We start from the raw sequence: 10,029 nt of genomic DNA, 5'->3' as shown, positions 1-10,029 counted from the left end.
CGGTACAACAAAACATACAACCACAACAACCGCGTCAAAACTTACAAAACCCAATGGGCAACCTAAATGAATTAACAGCGGAAATACAAAACCTCAATAACTTGATAAATATCGATCAAATGCTGGAACTCGTAAGGCAACTAAACTCAGCCCTAAGAAACTGCAAAAGCGAACTGGAAAAGTTCATAACATTCAACAATTTTCTCCGTGCCAAGTTTGCCCAATGCCCATAAACATTGGATCATGGAATGCGTGCGGTCTAAGGCATAACGTCCAAGAACTCAGACATTACATTGAAAAGCACAACATACACATTATGACAATAAACGAGACGAAACTGACACCGGACACAAAAATAAAAATAAAAAATTTTAACGTTCTGAGAAGGGATCGCACTGCACACGGAGGTGGTGTGGCTATACTTATAAAAAACAACATTCCATACCAAACAGTTGATGTTCAAAACAGAACATCTATCGAACACCTTGCTATTAAATTAATAAATAATATTTTTATTGTTGCAGCGTACAACAACCCACGCAACATATTCACGGACCTTGACCTAAAGACGCTGACCGACATAGGAACAAAAACACTGATAATAGGAGACTTGAACGCGCGACATCATACCTGGAAAAACCACATTACAAACACAAACGGACGTACTTTATACAAACACATAACAGACAAAAACATGATCGTACTACACACAGAAGAGCCTACGCACTTCCCTCACAACAACGCAACACCAACGTACATAGACATCGTCATAAACAAAAACGTAAACAAAATAACTAAACCTACAACACACACAGAACTGACATCAGACCATAACCCAATCATGTTTACATTAAATGATCAACACACAGACAACACAACAACAAAGTGTACGTCATATAAAACAACAGACTGGGTCAAGTTTAGAAAAACACTAGACAATAACATAAACATAAATAAAAAAATAAAAACAAACAGTGATGTTGACATGGCGCTAGCCGAATTAACAAGTGCAATAATAAACACCAAAAATAAACACACAAAACAAATTAACATAAATTTTTCTAAACTTGACCTTAGTCAAGAAATTAAAAACTTAATCAAAGTGCGTAACGCTCTACGTAGACTGGACCACAGACGAGTAATACAAACAATCAAACCCGACATCAACAAACTAAACAAGGTGATAAGACAAAAAATAAGGCAACAGTTGAATCAGCAATGGGAAGACACCCTTAAATCCCTCAAGCCAGGGGACAAATCATTGTGGAGAATAACAAAATCATTCAGACACAAAAAGGAAAATATCCCAACACTGACTAAAGACAACACTAACTACATGAGTGACAAACAAAAGGCAGATCTCATTGCTGACTCAATTGAAGCCGTACAACAAAACAACAACATATCACCCCTTGACAACACAGTCCGTCAGTCCGTAATAGACCTGCAAAACAAAAATGATCACCCAAAGAAACGAATTAAACTGACGTCGCCACAAGAAATAAAAGAAACGATCAGAAAATTACCTAACAACAAAGCCCCTGGACAAGACAATATACAAAACAAAGACGTCAAAAACCTCTCAACAAAAGCGTTAGTGCAACTTACATACATTGTTAACGCAATGTTTGCATTGGGGTACTATCCCGGGGCCTGGAAAACAGCGTTGGTGGTCCCAATACTGAAGCCCAACAAAAACCCAACAGACCCAGCAAGCTACAGGCCAATTAGTCTGCTGAGCTCACTATCTAAAGTGGTCGAAAAGCTCATTCTATCTAGACTGAATAAAGTCATTACACAAAAAAATATACTAATCGACGAGCAATTCGGCTTCCGGGAGGGTCACGGAACCACCATGCAAGTGGCAAGAATCGCGGATTCAATAACTAAAAACTTCAACAAAGGAAACGTCACTTCCATGGTCCTCCTGGATGTCGAAAAAGCATTCGACACGGTCTGGATAGAAGGGGCTATTCACAAAATCTACAAAACTGGTATTCCAACCCAACTCAGCGGACTGATGGCCTGCTATCTCCAAAATCGAAACTTTCGGCTGAAAATAAAAAACAAAAAATCAACTGTAAGGGAAATAAGGGCAGGAGTCCCACAGGGATCAGTTTTGGGACCAATCATCTTCAACATCTACATAAACGACATGCCCAAATTCGCCAAAACAAACCTGGCCGTATATGCGGACGACACCGCCATATACGCGCACTCGTTTAACGCCCAGGTGGCGACAAAGCAAGTCCAGATACACCTGGATATGATCCTAAAATTTGCCAATGACTGGAAAATTAAAATAAACGACTCGAAAACCGAACACATCCTGTTCACCAAAAAATTCACTAACATCAAAATCACAAGCCCCCTTAAGGTGAACGGGATGAGTATCTCAACCAGCAACAAGGTGAAATATCTGGGTGTATATCTGGATAAGGGCATGTCGTTTGTGCCCCAAATAAACCACCTGGTGGCCAAGGGTCACGGGGTAGTGCGTACACTGTATCCATTGCTTAACAGGTACAGTGCACTAACGCTAAAAACAAAAAAGTTGTTGTACGATACAATAATAAAACCAGTTATAACAAACGCAGCACCGGTCTGGTGCAGCGCATCCAAAACACAATTTATTAAACTACAACGAATCCAAAATAAATGCCTTAGACTAGTAGCAAACGCAGACAGACTCATCACAATCAAAAAATTACACAGCACAACCGACGCAAAAACAATAAAAGAAGTAATCAAAACTATGTCAGAAAAATTCTACAAACATCAAATACACAAAAGCAATCTGACAAAAAATATGTTAATAGACCTGCCAGCACCAGCAAAACATAAATTAATATATCACACGCTGGAACCCGGACTGCAATAAAATATTAAAATAAAATAAAAACAACACGACCTACCACAACATAGCAATAAATTACAACAACAGCCTATACTGACAAGTCAGTTTAATATATAAACAGTTTTTTTACCAACTTTTTCTGTAGCAAACAAACAATAAATAAAAATATAACTCAAAACCTAACCACCCCCAAATCCTCCAAACTAATAAAAGCCATGCAAATCCAAAACAAATTTAGGATGAAAGCGCAAGCTAATAACCTAGAAAACAAAATAAAATATTTAAAATGTACATTATATATAATTTTGCATTGTATATTAATTGTATAACGTTTGTTAATTTTGTGACAATAAAGATTTATTTTAAAGTTAAAGGTTCTCGTCCGATCACCGAAGTTAAGCAACATTGGGCACAGTCAGTACTTGGATGGGTGACCGCTTGGGAACACTGTGTGCGGTTGCCTTTTTATATTAAAAATATAAATTATTTTTCTTCTTTTCTTTTTTTTTACACACCATATATAAATATATGTTATTTAGAAATGTAAACCTTTTATATTATTCGTCAACAAATAAATATTATTTTTTGTATAAAATTTTATTGCATTTATAACTCATATCATGGTTACTTTAAAGCGAGAAGTTTTTTTAATATTTCAAATGAATATAAAATAATATAAATTTTATGAAATTTATTTATTTTTAGAAATAGCAATCGCTTATAATTATAACAAAATTTTAATAATGTTTAATTTTATTTCAATAATTTATATATATATATATATATATATTTTTTAATAAAAATAATATACTCTTATTTAATAATATATGTTGGTCCTATATATAGGACCGAAAATATTTCTTATTTGTTTTTTTTTTTTTTAAATTGTCATTTAAAACGCTTATGCACGTTCTCCACGAATACGTCTTGCCAATTGTATATCCTTAGGCATAATTGTAACACGCTTTGCATGAATTGCGCATAAATTGGTATCTTCAAATAAACCTACTAAATAGGCTTCACTAGCTTCTTGTAATGCCATAACAGCTGAACTTTGGAAACGTAAATCGGTTTTAAAATCTTGTGCAATTTCACGTACTAAACGTTGGAATGGTAATTTACGAATTAACAATTCAGTACTTTTTTGATAACGACGAATTTCTCGTAAAGCTACTGTACCAGGACGATATCTGTGTGGTTTTTTTACTCCACCAGTTGCTGGTGCACTTTTACGTGCAGCTTTCGTTGCTAATTGTTTTCTTGGTGCTTTACCACCAGTTGATTTACGTGCAGTTTGCTTGGTTCTAGCCATTTTCAAATAATAATGTTTTTACAAAAAAACACACAATTTTAAAAATTATATTCGACAATTTGATACTACAAAGTCAAATGTTTAAATGCGAAATAAATGTGTTGTATTTATATTTATATGAAATTTCAAAATTTTTGTTGTCATATCCTATTGGATAGCTATCAGAGTATGGACTAATCAAATTGTATAGGCGTGGCTTAAAAAATCTTTAATGCTTTATATAAAAAGGCACAATTGTACCGGCGCTCACATACATTACAATACTTGTGAGGTTAACACACGTGTTATCCGTTCGTTAAAATATTGTAAATAATTTTTTATTAAAATGACTGGCAGAGGAAAAGGTGGAAAGGGTCTTGGAAAAGGGGGTGCAAAACGTCATAGAAAAGTTTTGCGTGATAATATCCAAGGTATTACAAAACCTGCAATTCGTCGTTTAGCACGACGAGGTGGAGTAAAACGTATCTCTGGTTTAATTTATGAAGAAACACGTGGTGTACTTAAAGTATTCCTTGAAAATGTTATTCGGGATGCTGTTACATATACTGAACACGCAAAACGTAAAACAGTTACAGCTATGGATGTTGTATATGCATTAAAACGACAAGGTCGTACTTTGTATGGTTTTGGAGGTTAAGAAAATATAATAATTTACTTAAAATATTTAGTAAATTTATTAAAGAATATTTAATACATCCGATAAATTTAAACAGGCTTTCCTTTTTGGGAAGCCACTAATTTTATTTATATAAGAGTAAATAAATTTGTTAATAAATATAACATATTATATAATTTGTTTACAACAAATTATTTTGTTTATAACATACATTACCAAATATTTTTATTTATTTTTTTTTTTTTTATTGTAATATATCTGCAATAATAAATTATAATTTGTATATTATCTATTTTATTTTACAATAACTTATTGAATTTTTGAAAAAATTTTATTATAAATTAATATACTATTATATTTTTTATATATACAAGTTAAGAGTAACAAGTATCGATAGGAGATTATCGAATTTATAACTAATAAAACATTTCGCCTTAATCAAAGAAAATAAAGATTTTGCTATACCATTTTTTATACTTTCAATAAATAATTTATTATTAAATTTTTATTATTTCATTTATTTTTTAAAATTATTAAAAATATTTTTCTAATAATTATAAGCGTACATAAACAAGTAGTAAATGTAAAATGAAAATAATAAAGGTAATGTAATGCATTTGCATTACACTGATTTACGATATATATTCCGCGATATCCTTTATTATATTTAAAATTAATAATATTGATATACTAATAATAGATATATTCAAGCTATTAATATATAAAATTTTATATTAAATATGATATTAATAATTGTTTATTTTATTTTTTTGTATATATAAAAATAATTTACTCTTATTTAAAAAATTTGATGGCTCTCTTAAAAAGAGAGCCGTTTTTATATGTTGATGTATTTTTATGTTATCAATTAAATAATATTTTCGATTTATTTATTTTGAACTTGTATATTTTGTAACAGCTTTAGTACCTTCACTAACAGCGTGCTTTGCCAATTCACCAGGTAATAATAATCGAACTGCGGTTTGAATTTCCCGACTTGTGATTGTTGAACGTTTATTATAATGTGCTAAACGTGATGCTTCAGCAGCAATACGTTCAAAAATATCATTAACAAAACTGTTCATGATACTCATAGCTTTACTAGAGATACCAGTATCAGGATGCACTTGTTTTAATACTTTGTAAATGTAAATTGCATATGATTCCTTGCGCTTCCTCTTCTTTTTCTTATCACTCTTTGATATATTTTTTTGAGCTTTGCCAGCTTTTTTTGCTGCTTTTCCACTTGTTTTTGGTGGCATTGTTACAAACAATTAATATACACAGATAGTTACAGAACACCAGTCAGTATATGTATGAGCGTGTCGTGTATACAACTAGCGTATTATATACGCGAAGATGGATATAACAATAAAAATGAATACTACTCTCTGATTGGCTAAAAATAATACTATAAGGTGATTGGTTTATTTTTAAAGTTTTATATTTTATAAATATTATAAATTAAAATACCCAAATAACATTTTAAACATTTATGTTACAATCCCCGTAACGTACACATCTGTGTGATTATATTTACAAAAAAAAATATTAATTAAATAAATTTATTCGCTATGTCTGGACGAGGTAAAGGTGGTAAAGTAAAGGGAAAGGCAAAGTCAAGATCAAGCCGAGCAGGATTACAATTTCCTGTTGGAAGAATTCACAGATTATTACGAAAAGGAAATTATGCTGAACGAGTAGGTGCTGGTGCCCCAGTATATTTGGCTGCTGTTATGGAATATTTGGCTGCAGAAGTTCTCGAGTTAGCTGGTAATGCTGCCCGTGATAACAAAAAAACACGTATCATTCCACGTCATTTACAATTGGCAATTCGTAATGATGAAGAATTAAATAAATTATTATCTGGTGTAACAATTGCTCAAGGTGGTGTATTACCAAACATTCAAGCAGTGTTATTACCAAAGAAAACTGAAAAGAAAGCATAAATTAAAAACATTGCATTAATTTTTATAATAATAATACATCGATCATAGGCCTTTTAATAAAAGGCCACAAATTTATTTAAAATAAGAGTAAAAATTATTTTTATAAATAATATATTATAATATTTTTTTAAAGAATCAATTTAAATAATTATAAATTAATGATTCTTTTTTTTTTTTTCTTTTTTTATATGTTATTATGGAAATAATTCATCATATTATGATGACATTTAGGTAACATATTATAAGAATATTCATAAAATATTATCAAAATAATATTGTATTATGATGATATTTAGACAAAATATTATAAGAATATACACAAAATATTATCAAAATAATATCATTAGATAACAAAACTGTTCATGATACTCATACCTTTACTAGAGATAAAAGTATCAGGATGCACTTGTATTAATACATATTATCACAACATCACAAAATATTTTTTAAAAGGAAAAATTTTTTTAAAATTATTATAAAATTTGATTGAATTAAATTTCAATTTATTTTTTTAATAATTAAAGAAAAAAAAAAAACAAAGCATATAAACTTTCTATTGAAAATGTTATTTTAAACTAGATGGCCAAGTGAACTTCGTTACACAAACAATATATGACGTATTCGTTATTTAAATAATCAGTATCCTTTGATATTATATCAATACGTTACTCTCTTCTTTTGATACATATTAATAAAATTTCAATTTATAAGATTTTATGTCAATTATATAAATAATATTATAAATTTTCTAAATACATAAGTTAAGTAACAAAAAATTTGAATAACAAGATAAATTTATATATTATGTTTTAATACTCGATACTATAATATATCGCATCCGTTACCAATTATTCGGTATCCTTTGATTTATACACAGAATGAACTAAAAATATATATCAAATTTATTTTATTTATTTATATATTTAATATTATTATTATTATTTTATATTACAAAGTTTCTTAACGAAGCTTACAATGATTTCTCATATCGTACTTAACAAAATTATTTAGATCATATAAAATTTAAATTGTTAAAAAATTTGTATATTTATTATTATTATTATTTATTTTTATTAAAATTACATAACATAAAATTAATAATATTTTAATAATTATATAAATTAATTCTTATTTAAAATAATCTTATATTAATCTCAACAAATACTCTAATAATATATTTTGTCATAAATTTTTTTATATTTAAAATAAATATTATAATATATAAATACTTATATCAGTATAAAATTTCTTTATATAATTATGAAAAAATTAATTTAATAGTTAATTATTGATATTAATGCATAAATAAAAGTATTTTCTAATGAAATATATTTTGTCAATGTTCGATTAACACATTTCATAATAATACGTTTTCATTATTGACAAAAAAAGTTTTTCTAAAAATGAAATCTTATACTATAATATATATATTTATATATTAAATTTTTTAATTATTTATATACTAATAATTTATAATAAATCGATATTAAATAAAAAATAAAAATATATACTTTTTAAGTTTACCTTAAAAATATTATTGTTTTGTATGATTGAAATAATTAATATTAAACTATGTTTATTAATAATTGTTAATAAAAAAATTAAATATATTTTAATTTATAAAATAAATATTATTATTAAATTTATAATTTATTATTTTATATATTATAGAAATTGAAAAAATAAATCATGTTTACTACGACAGTAAATTAGAAATACTATTTAATTTTTATGTGTTTTCTACATGGTACTTTGACTTACATAGGGACTTATATTATTGTGAATAATGATATAATTGAAAACCTTTATTTTTTATTTGATAGAATTATTATATTTTATCATTTAAATATTTATAATAAATACATTATTTTTATAAAGTAAAAAAATATGGCCGAAGAAAATTCTACAGCTGTTGCAGCAACTGCGGTTACTGCTGCTTCTACAACACCAACAAAAAAAGCAACAGCTTCTGGTGCTAAACGTACAAAACAACATTCAAAACCAACACATCCACGTACATCAGAAATGGTTGTTAACGCAATTAAAAATTTAAAAGAACGTGGTGGTTCATCATTACAAGCAATTAAAAAATATTTAGCTGCAAATTATAAAGTGGATTCTGATAAAATTTCACCATTTATTAAAAAATATTTAAAAGCTGCTGTAACTGAGGGAGCCTTGGTACAAACTAAAGGTAAAGGTGCATCTGGTTCATTCAAATTGGCTGCTTCCGCTTCATCTAATTCTTCAGCTAAATCAAAAGTATCCAAAAAAGAAAGTGGAGCAAAAGGTTCAGCAAAGAGTGCTAAAAGTAAACGGGCACCAAAAGAAAAGAAAGCCACAACTACATCATTGGCAGCCAAAAAGCCTAAAGCAAAAAAAGCGACTCCATCATCATCAACTGCTGCTAAAAAAGTTACTGCAAAATCATCAGCGGCATCAAAAAAAGCACCAGTTAAAGCAAAACCAGCAAAAAGTACAAAATCCGCTGCCAAAAGTAGCCCTGCTCGTAAACCGAAAGCACCAAAAGCTAAGAAAGCTTCTGTTGCCAAATCATCTCCTACAAAAATTAAAAAAGCAGCACCAAAAAAGAAATGATCTGTTACTTTAATAATATATTGAAATATTTCATTATTTTTGCTAAAAAATGAAAATAACATAGGCCTTAATACAGGCCACAAATTAATATTTGATAAGAGTAAATTATTTTTTGTATAAATATTTTATAAAATAATAGTTAAGAAACATTTGCCACAGTCAGTACCACGGATGGGTGGCCACTTGAGAATACTGTGTGCGGTTGCATTTTTATTTAAAATATATGGTATAATAAATAAGTATATATTTAAATTGATTACTTCATTGAAAATTTTAATAATATACTTTAATATTAATGATATTTATGAAAAATATATATTTGTAAAAATTTTCATTTATTACTGGCAACAGCCATACCACGTTGAAAACACCGGTTCTCGTCCGATCACCGAAGTTAAGCAACATTGGGCACAGTCAGTACTTGGATGGGTGACCGCTTGGGAACACTGTGTGCGGTTGCCTTTTTATATTAAAAATATAAATTATTTTTCTTCTTTTCTTTTTTTTTACACACCATATATAAATATATGTTATTTAGAAATGTAAACCTTTTATATTATTCGTCAACAAATAAATATTATTTTTTGTATAAAATTTTATTGCATTTATAACTCATATCATGGTTACTTTAAAGCGAGAAGTTTTTTTAATATTTCAAATGAATATAAAATAATATAAATTTTATGAAATTTATTTA

General features: G+C 28.5%; 1 non-coding gene across 1 annotated transcript; it reads left to right on the top strand.

Annotated features, from left to right (window-relative positions):
* Positions 1–9,675: 9,675 nt before the first annotated feature.
* LOC123304769 lies at positions 9,676–9,794 on the top strand. The gene has a single exon (XR_006536755.1). It is a non-coding gene; the product is annotated as a 5S ribosomal RNA (ribosomal RNA).
* The last annotated feature ends 235 nt before the right edge of the window (positions 9,795–10,029 follow it).

The sequence above is a fragment of the Chrysoperla carnea genome, assembly GCF_905475395.1.
Source record: "Chrysoperla carnea chromosome X unlocalized genomic scaffold, inChrCarn1.1 SUPER_X_unloc_90, whole genome shotgun sequence".
Classification (NCBI taxonomy): Eukaryota; Metazoa; Arthropoda; class Insecta; order Neuroptera; family Chrysopidae; genus Chrysoperla; species Chrysoperla carnea.
Note: the sequence above shows the minus strand (reverse complement) of the source record. Positions and strands in the feature narration are given on the sequence as shown.